Source organism: Struthio camelus, chromosome 2 (genome assembly GCF_040807025.1).
Source record: "Struthio camelus isolate bStrCam1 chromosome 2, bStrCam1.hap1, whole genome shotgun sequence".
Taxonomy (NCBI): Eukaryota; Metazoa; Chordata; class Aves; order Struthioniformes; family Struthionidae; genus Struthio; species Struthio camelus.
The window spans coordinates 128,628,660-128,653,223 of record NC_090943.1 but is presented as its reverse complement, the minus strand read 5'-3'; the positions used below and the strand labels follow the sequence as shown (position 1 = coordinate 128,653,223).

The 24,564-nt window shown below is 36.2% G+C and overlaps 1 protein-coding gene across 5 annotated transcripts in view; it reads left to right on the top strand.

The window, feature by feature from the left end:
* HNF4G (hepatocyte nuclear factor 4 gamma) overlaps positions 1-24,564 on the top strand; it is a 63,183-nt gene that overhangs the window by 7,690 nt on the left and 30,929 nt on the right. Inside the window, exon 1 of one of the 5 annotated variants that reach the window (XM_068932472.1) lies at positions 12,162-12,486. The exons of the other annotated variants lie outside the window; for them this stretch is intronic. The gene's annotated coding sequence lies outside the window, so the exon portion shown is untranslated. Of the gene's footprint in view, positions 1-12,161; positions 12,487-24,564 lie in introns of those variants that run through there. 5 annotated transcript variants of the gene reach the window in all.

Sequence of the window (24,564 nt, the reverse complement as noted above, 5' to 3'; positions counted from 1 at the left end):
ACTTAACAGTGGAATTTTTATCTTATTTTAATCCAATAGGTCAAGTAATTTATTTCCAAAGATGTATTTGAAGCTGAAAGAAGGTAGAAAATGAAAAACACTCCCAGTGATCACTCTCAAGTTTCTGTGGTACCACAGAGCACAAATGAGTATTCTGGAATTAAGATACATGTATGAATAGCAAAGGTAGAAAATGAACACAGCTCTCACTGTCTGGAAGAACACATCTACAAGATTACAGCAAACTTTTTAACCCTTTAGGATCTCCTTTTGAATGTAGCAGCCTCATTTTTTTTTAAGGCTGAACTCTTGCTTTCCATAAGAGGAAGAAAAGCAGCACAGTAGAGGAGTTCAAGTCAAAAAGGTACTTGCTAAAGGTCAGCTTTAATGGGAAGGTCATTGGGGAAAACCTCTCCTTATGTAAATGTAGTTTATCAGTTGAACAAAATAATGTCGTTAAATGGATGTGGGGAAGCTGCAGTTTAGTGAGGACTAAAAACGTCACCAAATTTGGAAAGATGATGTGTTCCTGGAGATCACTATAAAAATGACTTCTTTACCTGCTTTATCTGGTAAGTGTAGGTGAGCAAAGTAATATATTTCTATTCCTCAGTCTGCGAGCTCTATTCTACCTCAGGCCAATATAGCGGAAAGTAGAAATGTTGGGGAGCCCTGACTTCAAGCCAGTAACAGTTTGTAAATCCTGAAAATGGATTTTCACCACAACCACAGCTTATGATCCTGAAATATTAAAGATGTTCCGAATGATCCTGGAATATTAAAGATGTTCCGTTACTCTTAGGTAGATAAAGAATCCAACAGGTCCTATATTCCTTAATAAGACAGGATCTATTTTCTCAGATGTGAAGGATATCTGTAGCTTGCTAGTGGCTGCTGTTTGCAGGAATCCTTAATTTTTAGCTAAGATGCTTTCTATGCAGAGTTTGGATTCAGTGCGCCAAAGAACCCAAATGCTTCATCTTTGCCTCTTTCTCTGTATCCTGATCCTAACCCTACCAAATTCAAAATTCTGACTTATTTTGGGTCAGACCCCGTATTGGTTATTTGAGATGGCCATGACCTGAGGTTAGAACTGTAAGAGGAGCATGTACACACAGAAGGACACCTTCCAAGTGGGAACACTGGGACCTACTTGTAGTATATGTCAAGCTTTAGTTGCAGCATTTGACTGAGTGTATATTTTCTACAGTTGGGGGTAAATCTGCACATAATACAAATCTGCGAGTTGCCTGCCTTTTTGCCCTGACACAAAACATTTAATCTGGTTATTAGTATGTGTCATAGTTAGATTCCTGTTGAAAATCAATAACCTTCCTATGAATTGAGCCTTACAGCTTTTCCTAAATCCATTTAAAATCATTTTATATGCCTCATTAGCCTTGTAATTTAAGAAAGAACAAAAGAAAAAGAAGATAGACAAGCCACCTACTGTGAAACAGGGTATTTCATTTAATTTTTCCAACCAAAGGGGTTGTTTGTGATATTACATGTATCTGCTAGTCTATAAATATCTGTGTTTAGAGTTGAACAGAGCAGTGCTTCTCACACCGAGGTCTGTCAAATGCTTAGTGATGATATACAGTGCACTGCATAGTAGTATGATACTACTAGAACATTTCTTCCTTATTTTGTCTGCTACATTGCTTTCATGGGAACTAAATGTACTATATTAAATTCATTCCTAAGGATTCTGTGCAATTGTCCATTAGAAGGTGGATGGTTAATGTGAACAGATAGGGAAATTGTTTTAAAGACAGGCCCTTAGGCACAGTCAAAAATTGAAAGATAAAGGTACTGAGTTCCTGAAAGAAGAGGCACCACATGACATGGAAGAATATAACTGACTTTAATATAAAACTTCCAGTGAATTTTTTTGGAAGTTCTCTGAGTAGAGCAGATGACAGTGGGGCAAAGGGTCATCTACTTTTGTGCATACCTGTCAACCTTTAATGACACTGAATCTTTGAAATTCTTTGCAGTAACCCTGTGGGAATTATGCCAAACAAATTAGATAGGATGGGACTGGTGATGACCTACACAGAAACTAAACATGTGCATTATTTGAGTTAGAAATATGTTGAGTGTCTTATGTAATGAATGTGTGAAGAAATAAGATTTGCTATGCTTTTAAGTACAGCAACACCTATTTTTTCATATAGTACAATGTCCAGCAATGCCAAAGCAGATGGAGCTATAGTAGACATAGTTGCAAGAAAAAAGTACCTTTACTAGCTGTTTTATTAAACAATTCTTCCTTTATATATATATATAGATAGATAGATAGATTTTCTTTTTACTGTATGTATATTTCTTTCCCACTGGTAGTCAATGTTTAGGAATTTCACTTACCTAAATTAAGCTATTTGTTCACCTAAATTTTATTTTTAAGAATAATTCCCACCAAAATGCATCTAGAAGCAATAAATAATTTAAAGATTTGGATTTTTAAATAGGTTTCTTAAAATAAAATTTAAAAATAAAAATAAAATTTGAAATAAAATTTGAAGAAGTGATTGACTAGTCTAGGTCTTGGCAACAGATTCTTCAGGTTCCTTCATTTCTAGGAACTCCACTTAGAACACATTGTAATGATGTTCTACAGATATGTAGATACGTACTACATATCTTCTCTGTGGTGCCCAGCAACAGAGAGGAGAGGCAACGGGCACAAACTGAAACACAGGCAGTTCCATCTGAACATGAGGAAGAACTTCTTTCCTGTGAGGGTGACTGAGCACTGGAAGAGGTTGCCCAGAGAGGTTGTGGAGTCTCCTTCCCTGGAGATATTCAAAACCTGCCTGGATACGATCCCGTGCAACATGCTCTAGATGACCCTGCTTGAGCCAGGGGGGTTGGACTAGGTGATCTCCAGAGGTCCCTTGCAACCTCGACAGTTCTGTGATTCTGTGATATATTTTATATCATATTAAATTTACTGTTGGCTATTGTTTAAATAAAAAATTAGGTTTATTAAGCCATTCTAAGAAAGAAAGTTGATTATAATGAAGGAAAGAATCCCACTGATTTTAAGTTTCTTGAGTAATTTCTTTATGTTTCATCCTGTTGCTTTTTATCGTATTTTGTGCCCACATTGAGAGGTTTTACTTGATACAAGTTCTGTCTGTGTTGACACTTAACGTTCAAACAACTAATTTTAAATTTTCTGTGTGTGTCTCTGAAAAAGGAGAATAACTATGAACACTTTTATTAAAAAAAAAGTAAATCGTTTATCTTATATGAAGGTAAAACTTCACTGTTGCCATTATGTACTTTTCTCCCTGTTTTCCTAATTTAGCTGGCTGCTTCCATTCAAGATTGCCTTACCCTACTGAATCAAGATAGGGTTAAGCAAGTTATTTATAGACAGTAGTACTAATAAATAAGAATAGAGTGCAAAGATATTTTTTTTCTGTACAAAAGCTGATCATATATGCTTTTTCAGTTTGTTTATTTTTTGAGTAGCCCACCAACTTTTGCTAAAGACACAAGTAGAGCAGCTGGAATATTAAATATTTCTGGTTGGTTGGCAGTTGTAGAATAAAAATAAGTGTGGCACACTGTATTCTTTCATTGCTGTAGATTACTTCCAAGTAAATACTTTGGAGAGGAAGAGGCTGAATTTTGGAGGAAACTTATTCTTTCTTTGTAACTTATTTTTGGGGAAGGAGCAGGAGCATTTTTCTATATGTTAAAGGGTGGATTAAAATTTGAAAATTTGTAAAACTGGAGAGCTTAAGTTTAGGACAAAGAGAGAAGTAATGGAACTGAAAAAAAAGATGAATGCCAGGATGACAAATTTGGGGAAGATGTGTGTAGCTTCTGTTTCCAAAGGCTCTACTCTCCCCATCCTATGTTTGGAAGCAATAAAGTGACTGGCTTCCAGCAGCTGGACTTACTACGACTTGGAAGATATCAGATTAGACATCAGTCCTAGGAGCTACTGGTAAGGGGAGGACTTCTGGGTGGAGGTATTTTTGAAATGTGACAAAGCCTGCAAAACTCTCCATTGCAAGGTCTTTACAGTTAAGCATCACTGAAGTGAGTACGGTGATTGAGTCACAGGTGACTCATGACCTCAGGTAAGATGTTTAAGAAGAAGCAGTAAGGTGATGACCTGGGAGAGAATAGAATAGAGGGCTCATAACTGAGCCTTGCAGGACTTCACAAAGGAAGAAATCTCTACTTAAAAGAAAACAAAATGTTGAGATATGAAAAATGACTGTTTTCCGGATAAAGTAGTAACAAGAGAATTATTTTTCAGTACAGCACTGAGAAAATAGAAGTAATTAGAGAAATATATATGTATTAAAATTAATGCATATGTATGCATTTTAAAAGGTTATTTTTAATATGTTGTAGCTTGCCAAGTTCATTAAGATCTCATTCTATACCATATGCACACTTCTGGAGTCACACAGGGTAAAGCTGTTAACAATGAGGAACCATGGCTCATGAAAAGCCATGGAGAAATACTGGCAATTTTCAACTGCAACCTAATTTTTCAAAAGGTCAGCTGAAGAGTCAAAAATAGCCTTTTTTAATAACATATCCTATTTGCAGGTGAATAAAGAATTCTAAGTACTGCTTTTCAACAAACTGAGACTTTTATTAGTCATGGAGAATGTAAGAACATCTGCATCAAACTACAGTATGCTATTATTAGTACACCACTGTTAACTATCATATGGGAACCATTCACACCAATTCTGCATACTCAGATTTATTTTATTTTTTTGCTAACCTAACTTCAATTAATTGAGTTAACACCAGTTTAAAATCACTCTGATGATAGAAGGAAAAATGCATTCCATTATTTTCATTAAGTTTAGCAGTCACTGTGCAAAATACAGTAACTTTTTAATTCAGTGCTAACTCTCCTTGCATGTAATTCAATTCCAATTGCATGGACTTGTACAGATTGTACTTCAGCAATGGTACAATATGGACACAGTCAGTGACTTCTTGATTGCAAAAATTATGTACAGGCACTATTATCTGACAGGTCTTTTCTAACTGTAGAGAACTTAAATAGATCCTTTGCTCGATCCTTTTAACTTGCAGGTCCACATGTAGTGGCTCAGTTCCAGCACATGTAAATGTTTGGTACGTAAGTGTTTTATTTTTGATATTTTCCAGAGTTGCTTCTGAAGGAAAGGCTTCACAATCTGGTCCTATGAGTTACAGCTATTACAGTTTTCTTGGGAAGGCTTTAGCAGGTGGGGCTCCTAACAAAACCTTTGTAGACATATGAATGGGAGAAAAAAGCACATACGGAGAGTTTGGAGCAAAAATTACAAAGCTTTCAAAAGGCAGTATAAGAAAGTGCAATGAATGCCGTTCATTTTGAAACAAATAGAAAAAATTCTTATCTAAAAGTTCTGTAAACTGTGAGATCTTCTACAGCTTAGCAGTCTGTGCAGAGGTACAGAGAACATAAATGTAAAGCTTTTTCCTGCTTTCCTTGTTACTAGGACTGTTAAATGTCTCATAGAAAACTCAGGTGAGCATAAAAGATTTCTAGGTGTTGCCGTTCCAATAAATAATTGCTATTTTATAGCAATCACGGTTTAGTAAGCAATTCTGCCAAGAAGTGTGACAGGATGCTTCCTCATTTATTCAAACAATAGAATTTCTGCTGTTTGTATTTCACCTGGAAATCACTTTTAAGATCAAGAAGGATATTTTAGTAGTGCGAAATCAGTGACTAACATTGACACTCCAATGTCCCTGGAAGGAGTTCTTCTCATTTTTATTAACACTTTCTCATTTGGAAGTGGGAGAGGTGATAGCACCTTCCCGCTTGCAGATCTTTGTGAGAATGGGACCCATAGGATTGGTTGTGGTCCACTTTCTCATTTGTTATTTTCTCTTTTTCATTTTATCTGAGATTGAATTTGAAAGAGAGCTTTGTTCCGGATAGTAGTTTATGGCAGTGGGCTGAAGAGATGAGATTTCATTGAATCATAGAACTAATACACAAAAAGAAAATATGTGAAAATTGAAATGACAAGGTAGAGGAGCTTGGTTGTTCAGGTAGATAAAATAACTAGGTTCTCAGGGAAATGAGGTGGGGATTTTTTCCTGAACTAGATTTAGTCTGAAAGACAATAGTTGAGATGGAAAACCTAGACATACAAAAACTTCATAAAAATAGGGGGAAAGAAAGTCCTCCTTTTTCTCATAACTCTTTGTTGAAGGATTGTAATGTTGTGATTCCACAGCCCGAAGAAAGCAAACCAGAGTCTAATTTGTGAAATTCACACAGTTTAAAGGAATTATGAATATATCTGATGAGAGGAGATTATTTTATGAACTATGCAGCATTGCTGTCAGAGCAGCATGTGATATTGGAATGCACAGGAAAATCAGTAGTACTCAAAGAAATATGTGTGTTTTGCCATTTTTTTTTAACCTAGAATAATAGTATATTTATTTTTCTTCCTTTTTCCTTTAGAATCACTGGGGCAAGTTATGACTGATCTAAGACACGTGAAGTACCTCTTTGTGAACAGAAGAATAAAGTCAACTTGGTGTAATCACGCCACAGCACTGACAGAGATGTGCTATTTTGGGCTTTAAAAAGGCAGGGAAGCTGCCAGGGCTCTCCAATTTCCACATAACTGTACAGTCCTCTCTGATGAGACTGGAGGAAAGGGAATTATTTTGCCTTTGATTCATAAAGAGTTAATTTCAGTAAAGCTTCTTTTAACCCTTTTACAAATGCTCAGGGAAAAAACAATCAGCCCTGGCTTTGGTGGCACACAAGGGAGCACGCCTTAGGGAATGCGGAGCTTTGTACTGAGTGGAACAAGCCTGGGCTGAACCTGGAACAGGGCAGGATTTTTGATTTTTTTATTTTCTTGCTTTTAGTGCGTGAACAAATGTCCATTACAGTCAAATCTCAGTTATTTTAAACTTAGGAAAACTGCAAGAAGGATATCAGATTTTGTCAGTTTGTTAAGATTTCCTAGAAAAAAGTATGCTTTTTTTTCTTTTAAAATTTTATTCTCCTTCCAGTAGATTACCACTGGAAGTATCACTTAAAAATGCGTTATGTTTTGTCACTCTTTTCCAAAATTATTAATCTAGCACAAAACAGCCAGCTTCTCTTCCTCACACTCGCTGCTAAGAATTGCTTCACCTGTGAGGAACACTTAACAAAATGTGGTGGTAACTAGCTACAACTCCCCTTCCTCACATAAGCAAGTGGTGACATCTCACACTATAGTTTCACTTTTCCATTTTGCCGATGCCTAAATTCTTCTGCTGAAAGCTGCTTTAATTTGTAAATATCTATGGCGCAATGCAAAAATACATGACAGGGAAATTTAAAAGTCAGTAATTTAATTTGACTGCTGACTTTTTACTTTCTCTACATCTAAGGCTCAGAGCAGACCCAAAACTCATTTGGACGATTATTGTTTTCCATATATTACAGTAATGCCTCCTGGCCTTACTGAAGGCTGGGTGCTGTGTGCTGGCATAATAAGAAGACAGCCTTTGCTCTGAGACCTTTAGTATTTTCTAAAGTATTATCAGTAAAGTTAATATTTCTGCTGCAGCCCCTTCCCTCTATTTGCCAAAGCAAATCAAATTAGCTTAATATTCTGCATGTGGCGCTTTCTAGCACAACTGGGTTCAGTTTTGAAAATCAGAATTTCCTTGACCTATTTGTTTGCCAGGATGACAGTTTGCAAACAAGGGAGAACTTTTAACTTTTTGAAAGCATTTTAATATTTCGCTTTATTTGCAACGTAGACAGCTTTTTTTTTCTTTGATGTAAAATAAATTAGCTTGTCCTCCTTGGGAAGCACAAGCGCCTCTGTTTTGGGAGAGTTAAGTAGGTGTATTAGCGGAGGCTAATGCGTAACTTTGAAGAGCCATATAGCTCAGTCAAGATCTATATTGTGCATCACAGTGTCTATAATAAATTGAACATTGCAAAAAATGTAAAAATTAGAATTTTTACTCTCTGGTGACTTTTTACCAGTTTTTTTTTTCGCATACTTCTTGCTGCCATCTGCTGAGGTGGGTTTCTGTTTGATATGGACACCTGTCCACAAGGAACTTGGCTGGAAGTGACTCTTTTGAGTCTTCTGAGGACAGTTGGTTATTTGTTAAACAACCCAGTGGGACTGCCAAGTTCCTTTCTTAAAAACCACAATGTTAATTAGTCACCGTGGATAGTACAAGAGGGTGATAGGCATATTTAACCTGAGTGAGAAGAGTGATCGTCTTAAGAGATAGATAACTTAACCAGGATAATATTTTCATTAAGTTGACTTTCTCATTCTTATGCTGTACAATATCATACATCACTGCTCTGATAGGTCTTCCTGCACTTACTAGAACGCTGCTACAATTTAGGTTGCATTACAGAGGCTAGAAATAACTGCCATGGTATCTTGAGACAGGGAATATGTGTGATTGTTGGGAGGTACTAATGCTATGACACTCCTAGTAAATCTATTCTTGTTTTCACCCCAGACAGTAGGTAATAAACTAGACTAGAAAGGTATTTTCAGGCTTCCACCACCATAACTTCCTATCAACTTTTTTTTTTTTTGAAGTTCTTTTTGTTCCATTAGTGAATCAAACCTTTTGAAAGCAGAGTTTTACTCCCTCATAACAAGTTTCTCTAATATTTTATCTTTATATATATATATATATATATATATATAAAGAGATATATATATATATATTTATATACACATACACACACACACACACGTACATACATACGTCTGTTGCAGAAGGATTCAAAATACTCTGGTCACTGTCCAGTAGTAATAATGGAGGAAGACAAAGCCCTTGTCCCAGAAAACAGTAAATACACTGAACATTTTCAACTGACTTTATAAATTAAGTTGTTTTCTACAGTTAGCTTGTCTTTATTCTTATCAAAACTGTGGGGCTTTCCAATATCAGGACACTTAGGTGGGTGGATACTTCTCAGAAGAATAGAGGACTTATCAGTGTTTGCTTAGGATCTATTACATTCTCAGCCATAAAAGTAGCTATGTTGTCTATAGCACTCATAAATCTTCATCTAGTCAAGGCTACTGTCTCTTTCCTCATTCAAGCTTGCGTTTAAAAACATGGGCATAAACCAATTACGTGAAGAAGTTATAATCTCAGAATACGTGATTTCTTCATTGCCAGTTTTAAAAAGTGGTATCATGATTCAGTTTGCAAAATTGTCCGAGTACTTGTTAGCTGTGCCACAAAGTCTTTGTCTTAAACCTCATAATGCGAGGGTATTGCTTGGGCACATACTCACCAGAGGGCACTGTTACACGTATTGTTACAGATAATTTTTCTTTTAGTGAAAATAATGTCTGATCTTTGAAGAGAAGGTATATTAATGTTAGATTTTGAGGCATGCTTTATCTGGGGGAGCTGTTCCTAATAAGCTAGTTTCAGCGCTGTTTAAGTCTCTTTAACTGGATAGATTAATAAATGAGGTGACGTGGCCACTGCCATGGCAGTTGAAATTTCTCAAGAGGTCCCATCTTAATGTATGTGAATTAAGTAAGAGGCAAAACTCTTCAAACTCCATGTAATTTCAAAAGATAACTTTTAAAAGCCCTGAATCAGTAGATTTCCACTGAAACAGCAGCAGAAAGGCAATGACATTTCTGTTCTTCCTGTTTGTTTGGGTGTTGAAAAGAACAGGCAGGTAATATCAAGTAAAACCAGTAATTCAGCTTTAGATAATTAATATGTCTGCTGTTTATTAATTAAAAGCATATACTTAGGCATTAGGGCAACAGTATGATTACACAGGAGAGCTCTTGATCTGTTCATTTACACAGATTTGAATTGCTATTAGGTGAATAAGGGTAGATGAAAAACTAAATGGTGGTAAAGTAAATGCTTCAGGCTATGTTTTATTGTGTAAATAGACTAGTTTTGCCAGCTTTCTTAAGAGAATATTACTCCAGTGGCCTTTTGGCATGATTAGGTATTTCCTGAACTGTTTGTTTATACTTTTTGTCACAAAAGATGTTTCAGGTTCTCTAGTATCTATTTGGGCTATTGTGTGTATATTTTTATTTTGTATTGTTTTAGCTTTTCCAAATAAAAGCGTGCACACAACAAGCTCATCATTACCACAAATTATATATGCACTTCAGAAGCCCTACGGTCAGAAAAATAGGCATGGCAGAAGAGGAGGGACTGGGTCTGAGAACCAGTAAGAGTAGGTGGGCGGCAGTTTGGTTCTGAGCTCCGGCAGTAGCGTCTGAAGTTTGTTACCACGTGACAGCTCCTTCATGTTAATAGAGTATATCTTCTCAGTATGATCCCTCACCACTTGAACAGCTGACATCTGTATTGGCAGCTTGAATTTGTCCCCTTGCATTTACTGGAGGAGAGTTAAGTGCAGTTCTTGGACATAGAAAAAATGTCCTAGCAGGTGCTGTTGGCGAGGAAGAAAAAAAACCCCACAGAACACAAAGAAAAACACTCAGGAAAAAAACCCCAAGAAAAATAATAAGAGATTTTGGAAGAAATGCCTGGAACCCTGAAAATATTTTTGTGTTAATAAGCTCTAAACCTATCAGCAGAATTTCTGGTTTACCGTCACTGCTCAGGTCTAACTAGATTGCCCTTGTACATAAAGGTTCCCTCAGTGTTTATTGTTGGGGGTACAAAATGATACCTGTAGGTACCCTAGGACTGACTGAAGTTCACACTGAAATGTTTTCATTTGCCTTTACAACTGATCTAGGCAAAACCAAAACTGTGAAGCGAGTGCAAATGAGATAGCTTTGGAGAAGCTGAATTTTCTTATCCCTGTCCTTCTGACAATAGCAGAAACTATATTGCATAAAATTGGCAAAGTTATATAAGATGAAGCCCAGCTGCATTATAGCCGCTATACAGTCTTCTTCTTGATCCCCTTTTCTCCCCCCACAAAAAATCCTAGACCACCAAAATGAAATAACATGCACCATACAAAAAAGGGACCTTCACCTATAAGTGAAAGTAGACATTTGTTAAAGGCCGGATATGTTCCTTGTTGTTATTGAATGTGCACCAATGTCTATTATTTGTGAACTTTAGTGGGTTTTTTTGATAACAGAATGGATTTTTTGTTTTAAATGAGTTCATTTTCACTGATCTGTTTGGCTGTGGCTGAAGAGAGAGAGCTGCCATCTAGAGTCCAAGCTGGCTACTCTTCAATTTGCGTTGTGAACAGCAAGGTGGTAATTTCCTTTGTCCCCGTGGAAGCAGTCTGCATGGCTTCAGGAACTGTAGAACCAATATTCTTCTTATTCTGCCTTAAATGTTTTCTGACTCACCTGTTAGACTTTTCCACAGGAGGTTATTACACATAGCACTGGTAAAAAGGTGTGTTATTTTAGCATGCTTTCCACAAGTAGGAAAGATAGCAGAAAGTTTTATTATTTCAGTTATCTGGTTGCAGAATGATTCTTATTCACTGATCTGTCTCACTGCTCTATGTCCGTTACATCACCCTATACCTCTATATCAAAGTACCAGAATTTCATGCAAGACAGTAAATGCCATGCAGTTTTTTTTTTTTAAATACTCCACTTACAATCTGAGGAAGTGTGGTGTTAGCTCTGTGCAGAAGAGCACGTTTAAATCTGTAATAAATAGAATAGTCAGGAGGAATACACACCACAACCTTCAAATTCTTTTAAGGAAAAAGATATTATTGATACAGGTTATGTTTCAGCTGACACCCTGGTGTTCTGCGCTCCCTTTGTCCTGGTCCCTTGATTGCCTTGTCCTGAAAAAGTAAAAAAAAGCCATAGCTCCTCTTCCACCACCACCGCTAGTAAGAGGGAAAGACCTGCTGTCCATCCAGGTCTTATCCCAGTACAGTTTGGGGAACAGTTGAGGTATGTCAGGCTTAGCAGCCTTGAAGTGCTTTCTGGTCATGGTTTTAGACATGGTCACAGTAAACTTAATTTTACAAAAAGCATGTGGAAAATTTAATCAGAAAAGGCAATTAAAGAAACTAAGCCAGCACAGGTTAAGATGGAAGGATTTCTCCTGGATTAATGATTGCTTAATAGATAGGAAAGAAAGGGTAGGGCTAGGGTTAGGCTTAAGGGTAGCTTTCGTAATGAAAGGAAATTGCTAACAAAGTCACAAAGATCTGTGCAAAGACACAGATGCTCTTGGAACTTCTGCTATTCAAAATATTCATAAGCACTTTTTGAAAGGGGTTGATTCATGAGGTGGTGAAGTTTGTCGCTACTGCAAAACTATTGCTGCTGGGCACAGCCAGGGTGCACCTACATCTTGAGCAGTGGCCATGGATCTGGAAACCTACTTAAAAAGATTTAAGAGGACTTGAAAAGATACACTTTGCATGTCATTTTGGTGTCAGTCAGGATGGCAGCCATCACAGTGATACCGAACAGGTTTTTGTAACTACTTCAAGATTAATAGCTTTGGGAAAGGAGCATGATAGTTTTGCACTGACACGTAAGTTCTGTTTTCCACAGACTCTACACTGGAAATTCTGCTAAAATAGATGTGCTAAAATAGTCAAACAATGCTAAGTTTGTGGGACTTCTAAGCATGTCATTTTCTTTTGTATTAAATGTTCTGTAACTTATACTGAATTTTCTGCAAGCCCATTTGATGCAGTGAGCTTGAATTGCTGTATCCATGAGATCTGCTAAAATAAGTCACACATGAATGTAGGCCTTTATCTATCATTAACTCATCTAGAATTCCATGGAGGACTAAGTGCTATGTATAATGTGTTTTCTCAGTTGCTACTCACTGTGTTGTCTTAGTGCAGCAGAACGTAGCTATACTAAGCCACAGTCTTAGTCCAGCCACATGTATTTCTAGTACATGGGAACTAATTTTTGGGGAAAAAAAGGGGTTTATTTAATAACTGCAATTATTTACAACTATTTAAGCTATTTCAATTAATTGAAAGTCATTGTAATTAATATTTATTACATGTTTATTTTGCACTTATTAATTGCATACATTGCCCATGAAACTAACATTCATATTCATGTCAAAAAAACAAAAAAAACCCTGAACTTGGGCTCTTTTTTTAGGAATATGCCCACTACAAAAAGGAGTTTTCCAGTTAATCAGTTGATATTTGTATTTTAGAAGACTTTTTTTTATAAAACAGATTTCATTTTCACCTGAAGCTGAGCTCTAAGAATTGTCCACTAGCTTTTATGAGTGCCTTAATTGCTTACAGTTAATAGACAGCTGATGAGCGTAAAGCAAAAAATGGTCTAGCAAATAAAAACTCTTACGATTCATACTTCTCAGGGAATACTTAGGACTGGAGCTCAGATTTTCAAAAAGGTTTATACATCAAAAGATACAAATGGACATCTAGTGAAATACAACCTGCTTATCCTATGTGGCATCTGTAAATTCGGCTCTTTGTGTACCAGCAAAAAGGAGCAGGGTGATCAAAACTGTCATAAATAATAGCGGTTGCTAATTCTTTTACATGTTTAGAATGGCATTACGGTAAATGCTCCAACTACGTGTGTGTGTGTGTGTTTGTACATACGTATGTGTTTAACAGGGAATCCTCTTCACTTTAGGAAAAGTCCTCATGCAGGTTGTCTGTTCTTACTTCAGCATCTTCTGAATGAGTGTTCCTCTCCTTTCTTCTTTCAGTCTTTCAGCTGAGAATCACATCTCAGCATGCTAGTTCCTGGCAGAGTGAGGCCAGCTGCCAGCAGGCGCTATAGGTGCTCGGGCAGCTCATATTTGCATCTGAAGGTTCTTGAATACTTTTGAAAGTATCTGTGGCTCCTTTTATGGGGGTACTTGATCTTCTGCTGGCCTGTGGTTTGTGTGTGTTTCTCATTTGAGTTTGTTCAGTGCTGCTTTGCTGAGAAGATGAGTTGTAAGCTAGATCTTTGCCCTTAGTTTCTTCGTCAGTGTCTAGAACAGGTGGGCGCAAAACGTAGTCTATAAAAAGCACATTACTTGGCTGGTATATTTCACTCTTTCTATTTCATTTTGTTTCATTTCATTTCATTTCGTTTCATTTCGTTTCATTTCATTTCGTTTCATTTTGTTTCGTTTCGCAGAGACTAGCTAGTGCTTTGCACAATGTTTTCTATACCATGTCTTACAATAGTTAATGGTCTATTTCAAATAAAATCAATGGCTACCTTTAAAAAATAATATTTTTATGGTATAAAACAATTGCAGCATTTCTTTTTATGATATAAAACAATTACATAATTTATTTTCTCAATCTGAGTAAATTATGATTTCTTTAAATCAGTTCTGACATGAAGCCATCATCTGAAGCTCATTCTCAAACTCATCTGAGCTTCTGTTTCTAGACTTACGTGTCTTTTCTAATCTTACTTGTTACTATGACTTTTGTATAGCTTTCCTCCCAGATTTATCTGAAAGAAGCATCCTGAATAGTACACCTTTGTGTAAGCTTGAAAGGGATTGCATTCTTCTTTGTCCCTCACTATAATCTAGATGTGTATTGCTGGTATGGCAAATGTAGTGCTGCATCGTAATAATTTGTGCATATTGTGTGTGGATTTGGTTTCTGAGCAGTAGACTCTATGACTACATTACATTAAATTTTATAAATTTATTGTATGAACATATTTGTTTAGATTAATAAGGATATGTTGGAAAATCAAGAACAGTGACTTAAGAGAGCCCCAATCTACTAAAACTTGTGGAATAATTAGAACCATTGACTTTTGCATACCTCAGGCCAGCAATGATTTCACTGATGAACTTAATGTGAGTGATAAAAGTCTATGTTCATTAACATTAGAAAATAAAAGCCTAAGAAGATTGAAGAGGATAAGAAACAAAAGGGTTGGCATGAAAAGGTAGCGGAATGACAAATTTCAGGGGTTTGAGTGACTTGGAAGGTGAGACATGATGACTGTCTCATCCAGACATTGTAAAAAAGCCAGCTGATCACTCTGTTCCTCACTGGTCACAAGTTCCCAAAGAGAAAAAACGTTAATCCAGTTGGTGAGCTGGGCATGTGGATTGCACTATACTGTAAATCTGGGTCTAATGTAGGAGAAAAAATATATAATTTCACGGAAGAGGTAAAGAATAGAGAGAAATAAATGCAAAAAATCAGAGTTCAGTGTTGTATATAACTGTTGTTAGAACAAGTTAGAGATTCCATTTTATTTGTTAATGCTTTAAAGGGTATTTTTTATTTCCTTTGATTAATAATTTTTCATAGCACTACTTGGTTGTTTATTTAAGAACTTGAGAGTCCCACTAACATTTAGTGATTTTGACAGCCAATTAGATCCTTTTTTTCATTTTTTATTGCCAGTCTAATTATTCTGTGGATGTTTTTTCATAAAAACCATCGGATTTATCAACCAAATTTTTGACCAAGCCTGGTAGTTATCATTCACATTGCTCTCAGATATGTGTGAAGATAATTCATAGAATTCTGTAAAAGTTCTCCTGATAGAAAATTGAGAAATAAATATATTATATTTATATAAATGCACATCTTTCAGCTTTTCAACTTAGCAACATTTTTTTAAAGAGAATAAAGCATAGCATTTAAGTATAACCCTTTCATAAAATAGTCACCAACCCAAGCTGCATAACTCTCATTCTCTGTCTGTCTATATATACAAACACACATATATGTAGATAAAAATAAATATCCTTATATATATTTGTAGGCAATAATGTACTTATATATTTCTGTATTTATTTACTTAGTTTCAGTATCCAGGTAAGTTGGCACTGTGTTTCATTCTGGAATCTAAAATTATAACTATTAATGTGAATATATTTGCTTACCCAAGACACTGGTGCCAGCATTTGCTATTAAGATTAGGTAAGGTACAAGTTAGCCAACATTTAATTTTAACTTTGAGTTCTTACAATAGTTTAAATGTGTAGGTAAACAAGCCACAGTATATATAGGCAGTGTCATTAAAAAAAAAAAAAGAAAGAAAAGGTCATCTATGGAAGTTGGCTACAAATCACATTTTCTTTTTGTTGCCAGTCAAGTTTCATTGCCACTGTTTACGTTATGAAATTCTATTTAAGTATATTAAAGCTGTTTTCAAGTATGTTATTGTTAGATAATTCAGACTCCATTATTGACATTGCTTCCTGATTTTTTTTAGTTTCTTTATTCAGAAAAGTCTTCTAAATTTAGGGAGACATAAAGTAGACATAAAGCTGCATATGTTTTCCCAACCCTATTCCAATTGCCTGACGTTTTGTCAACAGTATAAAACTATGTATCAAGGAGTAAAATATGGATTAAACAAAATTCAGCCATCATGAAAGGGGTACTCTTTTGTTTTCTTTTTCTCCTATTATTTTCTTCTTCTTCATTTCTTTTCTTGTATCTTTCCATGTTTTGTTCTCCCCGGCTTTTAAGCAAAATGGTGTGATTTGTACACAGTGTTTTACTGTGGACCCTGGCTCCATGAAGTAATTCAACACATAGCTCTTTTTTATGGTGTTTTTATTCTAGCAAGACATTTTTTGCACAACAGCGTAGGCTAGACACTTGAAAATTCATCTGAAAATGGGAAACTTTTTTTCTTCAGGGTAGTTTTTGTGCAGCTTTCCTATTTAGAGCATGTTTTTTAGAGAACGTTACCAAGCTATATGACCTTTCTGTATATATCGTGTACACTTGCTTATGCAAACACAGCCTGTTGAATCTTATTGCTTACAATATTAATACAACATATTACATACTGTCCGTGTCAGGTAATTTATTTGTTCTGAGCAGTTGCTAGTTTATGGCTGAGCTTCTGCATCATGTGTAGCTCATCCCAATTCAAAAGAGAAGTACAGGTTCCCAGAGCTCACAGAAGAGGGACAAACCACTGCTGAAATCTCTAGTAAAAACAGTCACTGACGAGAGACAGGGAAGAGGGAATATCTCTGAAAAAATCCAGAGCAGATGGAAAGAACAAGAGAGGAGCAAGCAATATTAGTCTGTGTTAGGAGGAATGCATGTAAAAAAAAACAAGCAAAACATTTAAAAGAAAACTGCAAATCTTATTTCACATTGAAACGGACTAAAAAGGAAATAATTCAAAGACCTGTTCTGTTCAAATTGCCACAGGAGTTGTATAGTTACACTCACATGCATTGTTTAAACATTTTGCTATGAACATTTTAAAGAAGACAAAGTGAAATCTGCTCACATTGCAGTAGAATGTAGTAAATAATACAACAGTGGTCTCTTCCCAGTTCAGGAGTATTTTGATTCTTTGGTCCTGAAAAATGGTTCCATGACAGAATTTCTCAAATTTCAATATCAGTCTAAAGATATGTTGGTTTCATGATATATGCTATTTTTAATTAGTTTTAAGTGCTTTTTATATGTAGCAAATTAATTATACAAAATGGCAAAATCAAACAGAGAAAGGAGTGGCTGAAAAGCAAATGGGACAGGTAAAGAAAGAGAAATATTAGGAAGGAAAGACTGGAATATACAGAGCTCATGGGTGAGGTGAAAGTAAAGTGACTCTGCAGACATTTTAGATGATGTTAAAAGACAACCCTAAAATGATAAAATAGATTAATTTTTACAAAAAAAAAAAAGCCCCCCCCAAAACCATAGAAGCCAGGGAAGGCTGAAAGGCATCAAAACTGAAAATAAGTTACTGTTCTTTGCCTTTGACAGTAATTGGCTCCTAGATTTTTTGATAGATTCTATGTCATTGGTCATCTTTAAATCAAATTGGGTTATTCTAAAGGACAAGCACAAGTTCTTGGTCCACATTAACTCAGTCAAATTGTATTTTTCTGTGTTATTCAGGAGTCAGTGAAGATTATCAGAATTTCACCTTAGGAGAACTGTTTTTTCAAAGCTTCTTAGAGAATAATATAAATGGAGAAGTAAAGATAGAGGAAATTCTACTTACATAGTTGATAGCAGATTATAGCTATTTAAACTGGAGAGATGTGGTATGTTAATAAGAATGGATTTTAGATCAACATAGTAGTGATTGTAACAGTAATCACAGCATGTTATAGTTAGTGCATCTTAAATTTGACTGCTTATCGAATATTTTGAGGTGAGGAAAGCCTGGCTGGCCATCAGATTCTCAAGTGCATAGTTAGATTTTAAATACTTTTCCTTCCACTGAGGATAAGTCTAGAGACTAATCACTACAGCCTCTGAACACTGTTCAGTATTTCAGCCGTTTGTGTAGCTGATTTGGAGAATGCACTCAAAGATTTAAAGCATACGCCGACAAATTTTGACACAACCTTGGTGCAGCTATATGAATTTTGTATTGCATCTAACTCACATCCAGGTAGGTCAAAGTATGGGCAACAGAATTGCAGTCTGTACCCACCTGTAGAGACAGACCAGATGTTTACCTTCTCTACCATTCTGCCTCCACTACCAGCACTTTATGTACTGCTTTAAAAGAAAATTGATTTTTGCTGAATTAGCAAACCCTTCTTCATAAAAGTAATCCTCCTTTCTGTTAGTTTTTATTTATTTATTTATTTATTTTCATATTTTGTGTGAGGCAGGCTTTAAAGCTTTGGACATAAGTCTGAGGATAATGATATCCAGAGATTTGAAACAGAGGAGAATTAGTAGCAGCTCCAGGTATCACTGGGTACGAAGGTCTCTGTAATTAAGAACCACAACTAAATAAACATGCTGGGATATGATTGCTTTATTGCCCTTTGCTCATTTTATGCCATTTTATTGCCTTACTAATGGCTATAGGATTAGGTGTGTAAGGGAGTTCTGAAAATGTAGAAATGAAAGAGGTATATAAAAAAGTGTGCACTTCCCATAGAGATTCTAACTTTTCCTAATCATGGATGATGAAGAGACTAATTTACCTTGCATACATGAAGGAAGGTAGAGAGAGAGAGAGAGAGAGATGCAGAGGGACTTAAAGAATGGATCCATTCCTAGGCTTCATCCTCACTTGAGTACAGTTGTTGATTTTTATTATGCCTTTATAGTGGCCCCAGGGGGAGAGGCTACGTTATTACAAGTACTGCACTTTTCCTGCACAATTAGGCAAGTGGTACATTTCTGATCCATAGTCTGTGTATGAAAATATTCTCAAAGAATTAGTTTTATATACACTTAACTATTAAATAATACCCTCTCATTTCTGATATTGCCAAAATCAATCTGGATACTGGTGTTGCACTATCACTTCTGAGGGCAGAAAGTACTGATGGGCTAATAATTTTACCGCTTTCTATTTTGCATGCACTGCAGTTTACAAGATCAATAAAGAATATAGGACCTCAGCAGACCTACAATTTAGACTGCAAGAATCTGTGTTCCTGACTAAAGTCCTGTTGTACCTAAATAACGGGAGTTATTTTCATCCCTGGTGTCCAGAAATGATTTTCTGTGTTGTCAGTTACTTCCAAGGGAAAGAACAATGTATGACCCATAAAGTTTCTAGTAAAATAAAAAGCAAAGCAAAGAAAGCTGTTGTGGCTGAAGCTAGTGGTATTTTTTTAATATGAAATCTTGAGAATGGTACACTCTTATTTGGATTTTAATAGCAAGGAGTTAGATTTGGGATGCAGAAGAAAATTTGTCTTTCAGAACTTTATCAGTGACCAGTGTATTTTTTTTTTTGCACTTAAGAATTGCTCATAAATACAAAGAATGCACAGATATAAAATGTATAGAATTAATAGGTAGCCTTAACATAAATATATAAAATAAAAAGAGACAGTAATTCCCCAGCTAAGGCTTAGCATCTAAAACTGTAAGTCAACCCAGAACATTCGGCATGTGTACAGAAGGTGTAAAGGAGTTCTCAAGGTTACTATAAAAAGTCTTTTTGTTTCCTTCATAACTTCATCCTCTTGAAATCCTCTGCACATGGTCAAATTAAACTTATTTTTCTTTCAGGCTTTTCTACTGCAAATCCTATTTTAGTATGTAGTTTACCCACTACCTAAACATTAGTCTCATCCAAAGAGCAGGATATCTTTTATTCATACGCTTCTAGCTGCCAACAGTATGGCAATCTTAAAAACGTTTTGTCTCTTTTTCCCTATATTTAATCCTTCCAGATAGTATTTCAAGACATTGTATAAATTCTGTGCTTTTTATTCTGCTCTGTTTTCTACTCTCTATTCTGTTCTCTTTTATTCTATTCTTCCTCTAAGTGGAAGAAAATCTGACAACATTGTTTGATGACTTAAGCATTTTCTTTAAGTTTTTTAATCTTCAGAAATGCCTTTATACCTTGAGTGAAAGCACTATATTCTCAGCTTTTATAAACCAAATAAGGATTTTCTTTAGCAGCATGGCTTGTTTGCATCAGTTCAGCATGTATTTTATTTTTGCTGGCTGCAGGTATTAGCTACAGGTAAAAATTGAAACGGTCTAGGAAATCAGCCTTCCATCATCTGTATGTGGAGAACTGAAATGACTATACTCTATTGCTTTGCTTTTGAATGTAAGTAAAGGTTTGCTGCATGCTTCAATAACCTACTTATTGAGACTGCATAATTAACTGCCCAATTTCAACATGCGGCTCCTTTAGAAAATGATGAGCAGGTGGAGACAGAACTGTCAAGAAAATAACGTGCTCCTGAAAGCTACATCAATACCTATTTCCAAATGGTATTAGCTTTTTCATACTACTAAAAATGGTATTTTGTCCCAGTTTTGGAAGGCTTAGGGAGCAGGGCACATGAAGGAGCTGCAGACTCACTGGAGAAATTGGTGGCAGAGTGATGGAAAGTCCTTGAAGATTTTGCCAAATGATATCAGTATGTTATTCACTGAAGGCTATGTGATGCAGATGAGGCAGCTGTCATCATATATCCCAGCTTTCTCCAGCAATATGTATCTTCCAATATCCTTCTGGGAAAGAACACCAGAAGACCTATGAACTACTAGTTTCTTCTTCCTCTTTTAATTGGCTTGATTTAATCAGCTAAGTAGGAGCTTTGCAACTCCAACATGTATTACCCTTTCTCTCACTTTCTTTCTTGAAGACCCAGTCCTGAAAGACAATGAATTTTTCCACTGATTTCATTAGGCACTGAATGATCAGAAGTTCTTCAGTTCTTAAATATACATAACTTTAAAAACATTTTTCCTTTTGCCACTCTTAACATTTCCCTCTCTCCCTCAGTGAACTCCATGATTCTTGTTCCTTCCTACCCAGCAGAAACTCACGCTATTTTGAATTCAATGCCATTTGTTCCATCGGGATGACTTTTTGCACATTTTTCCTGTTTAATTATATAATATTTATTTTGTTCAGTTTGTGCAAACATCCTTTGGACTTGTTACAGTTTGATTTTCTGTCCGGGATAGTTCCAAAGAAGAGAAAACAATTGGCAGAGGAAATGATGCTGGTGTATATCTTATTTAATTCTAATAGCAGCTTTGTGAATTCGAACGTGTTAGTAAAGAGCACTTCAGTGCAGTGCACGTTACTTTACTGCAGAACTTGCTAAACATGTCTAAGAATAATGCTACTGCAATCTGGGCGAATTAGATGGATAACATCATTTACAGCACTTGTTAATTATGTATTAGCTGCAGTAACTGCATAATTCTGTTAATTGCTTATCACACTGAGGTTAGCTTTCTGTCATTCAAAGTTATTTAATTCATAATTGGAATACCACGCATGATATTGTTAAATGACTGATTTTTTTTTTAAAATAGTCATGATAGAAATTTCAAGGAACATAAGAAGTAAAACCAGAAGAGATCTCCTGAGTCATCAAGTTGGCTGATGTCACCAGTGGGCTACCAACTTATACGATCCCTTTCATAAATCTCTCTCTCTTAAAACCAGTTAAGTTCCTTGCCTGCACTACTGAAATGGAAGTTTGTTACAGTGGCTTAATCCTCTCTTGTTTAGAAGCTTTCCACTTAACAGTCTAAATTTTACTCCTTTGTTCTTGTGTCAGCATTGTCATATTGTCTAAATAGTTTTTCCTCCTCTGTGATGTTTACTCTGCATGATTTATTTGTAGAATAAACTCCCTCTAGCTTTTCACTTCCCTGAGCAGGGCAAACCAACTCCTTTTAGTCTCCTTCTGTAAGATGTACATTCTCATGCCATGAACATGGCTGGCAAGCCATTACTTCTCCTTATTTCCAGGTGTAATGGCAGCTTTTGCACTCCCACAGTGTAGATGGAAGTATAAATACCGTTCGCTCTCAGATGAATGACAGATAGCAGGAGGTGCAGATGAGTTCTACTGGCTCTACAAAATGTATCCAGATGTACTGGTGGAAGCGACTGGCTGATTTCTTATTCTGGCTAAATGAGCAGATACAGCACTGTTTTAACCAAAACTGTCTAAGACACCTGAGTCAATCTTCTCAAACCAAATCTATCATGGTATCTTAGGTAGTTTATGTATAAATGTTAAAAATTTAGCGCAAATAGAGAATGAGCTTGTAATTTACCTAGGAGAGGCTACGAAAGTTTTATGATTCTTAGAGAATAAAAAATGAATTGAAAGCTATGAAACTGACAATGGACTGGCTAGGGAGCAGCTATGCTGGGAAGGACTGAGGGGTCTTGGTGGACAGCAGGCTTAATGTGAGCCAACAGTGTCCCTGGCAGCAGAGAAAGCCAGCACGATCCTGGAGTGCATTAACAGGAGCAGCAAATTGACAAAAGTGATTATCCTCTTTTACTCAGCGCTCGCTAGATGGCATCTAAAATAGTGCCTTCAATTTTGCCCCCCACGCCCTAGTACAGGAGGGACATGGATAAGCTGGAATGAGTTCAGTGGAGGACCACCAAGACAGGGACTGAAGCACTTGCCTTGTGAGGAGAGCCTGGAGAAGAGATGGCTGTAGTGGACCCCACAGCGGTCCCTCAGTATCCATGAGGAAGTTAGTGAGAAAACAGAGCGAGGCTCTTCAGTGTGGTGCAGGTGTGCGGATAAAAGACAGTGGACATAAGTGGGAAGAAGAGAGTTTCATATTGGATGTAAGGGAAATGTTTCCCCACTGAGGACTGGGAGAACAGGTCCAGCAGTGGAACAGGTTTCCAATCTCCATCCTTTGAAACACAGAGCCTTCCTGGATAAAGACCTGAACAACCTGGTCTGACCTCGTAGCTGACCTGCTTTTAGCAGAAGGTTGAACTAGACGATGTCCTGAGATCCCACTGAAATTAAGAGTCTACATAGGATTGCTCATATTCTTAGTGGTATTTTATATATTTCCTCTTTTTGGACTCATAAAACTGATTCTTGGATGCTGTAGAGATGCTCGATCTATTAGCTCACTTCTGTATCTCTTGACAGAATTTTATTTTCAGATCCCCTTCAGAAAAGAAAATCAAGCCAGTAATTTTTTGTTCCTTCTATTCAGAACTGTATTCCACAGCACTCCACTACCATGCTCCTTTAGTTGCTTTCATTTTCTTCAACTTCAGCAGTTAGCAAGGAACTGTGTCCTGTTTCTCCTTTGAGTCTTCTCTTTGCTTATCTGTCCTAATAAATGAAAAATATGACTTTACTTACATAAAATACAACTTTGTGTCTTCATATCTTTTTTGAATTTCATTATTCTGAAGACTTTGGGGTCCCAAAGTAATAATTTCAGACACGCTTCTTCGGAATAATCAATATTTTTTTAAAACTGTTGTTTCCAAGAGATGTGCTGTAGTTGTGTTTCATTTTCCCCCAAGAATGCTATGCAAGTCCATTAGATAAGCCTTATCAAAAATATTTGTACATTTAAAATGGGAAAATATTTATCCTATCTCTAACCCCACTTATCCAAAAAAGCGTAACAAGAGGTTGTGGTGTTTTAGTTGTACTTATCCAAAGGCCTAAGCAAGAGGTTTGTAGCAGGAGGTGTCATCTTTTATTAGACTAAGCTTCTCCAACTCCAACCTTAGATCACTTATAAAAAGAAAATTCTACTACCTCTGTTTCTTCTGCTCACCTGTAAATTTTGGGAGTTTTCAAATATGTGCTGTATTTGTAATAAAACTTTAACATAATGGTTAGGATACACCCAGTAGTGACCTACCTTTCACCTATCTAAGTTAAATTACCTTAGTTTCCTTGCACACCACCTCTACTGACTCAGCCTTCCCGATTCCTAAACAAACAAATTAGTCGTGCTGTTCTTTCTGACTGGGACCTTGTTTTCTACTATGTTTTTGCTTGTTTTTGGAAGGTAAAAGACTAACTTTTCACAGGAAAGTATCTTTATCATTCCCCCAGATCAGTTGAGGGTATTTAAATACTAATATATTTTAAATGCTGATGTACTTATAGAACTTATTGATCAAGTGGACTGTTACTTTGTGTATTTTCTCACATATCTAATTAAAGCAATATTATTATCCAGAGAATTAACCAGTTTTAGGTAGTGAGGGTTACTAGAACATTTATTCAATAGAGAATACAGTTTACAGCTGCTTTTTCTCCTCAATCAGATGAAAAGATGCATATCTTCACAGAATTGTTTTCAAAAAAATCACCAAAAATCTTCTGTATCTCTCTCCTGAAATATATTTAACCAATTGGATGTGATTTCTTCTTTCATTCAACATACAGTATACCTTTGATAAGGCAGCT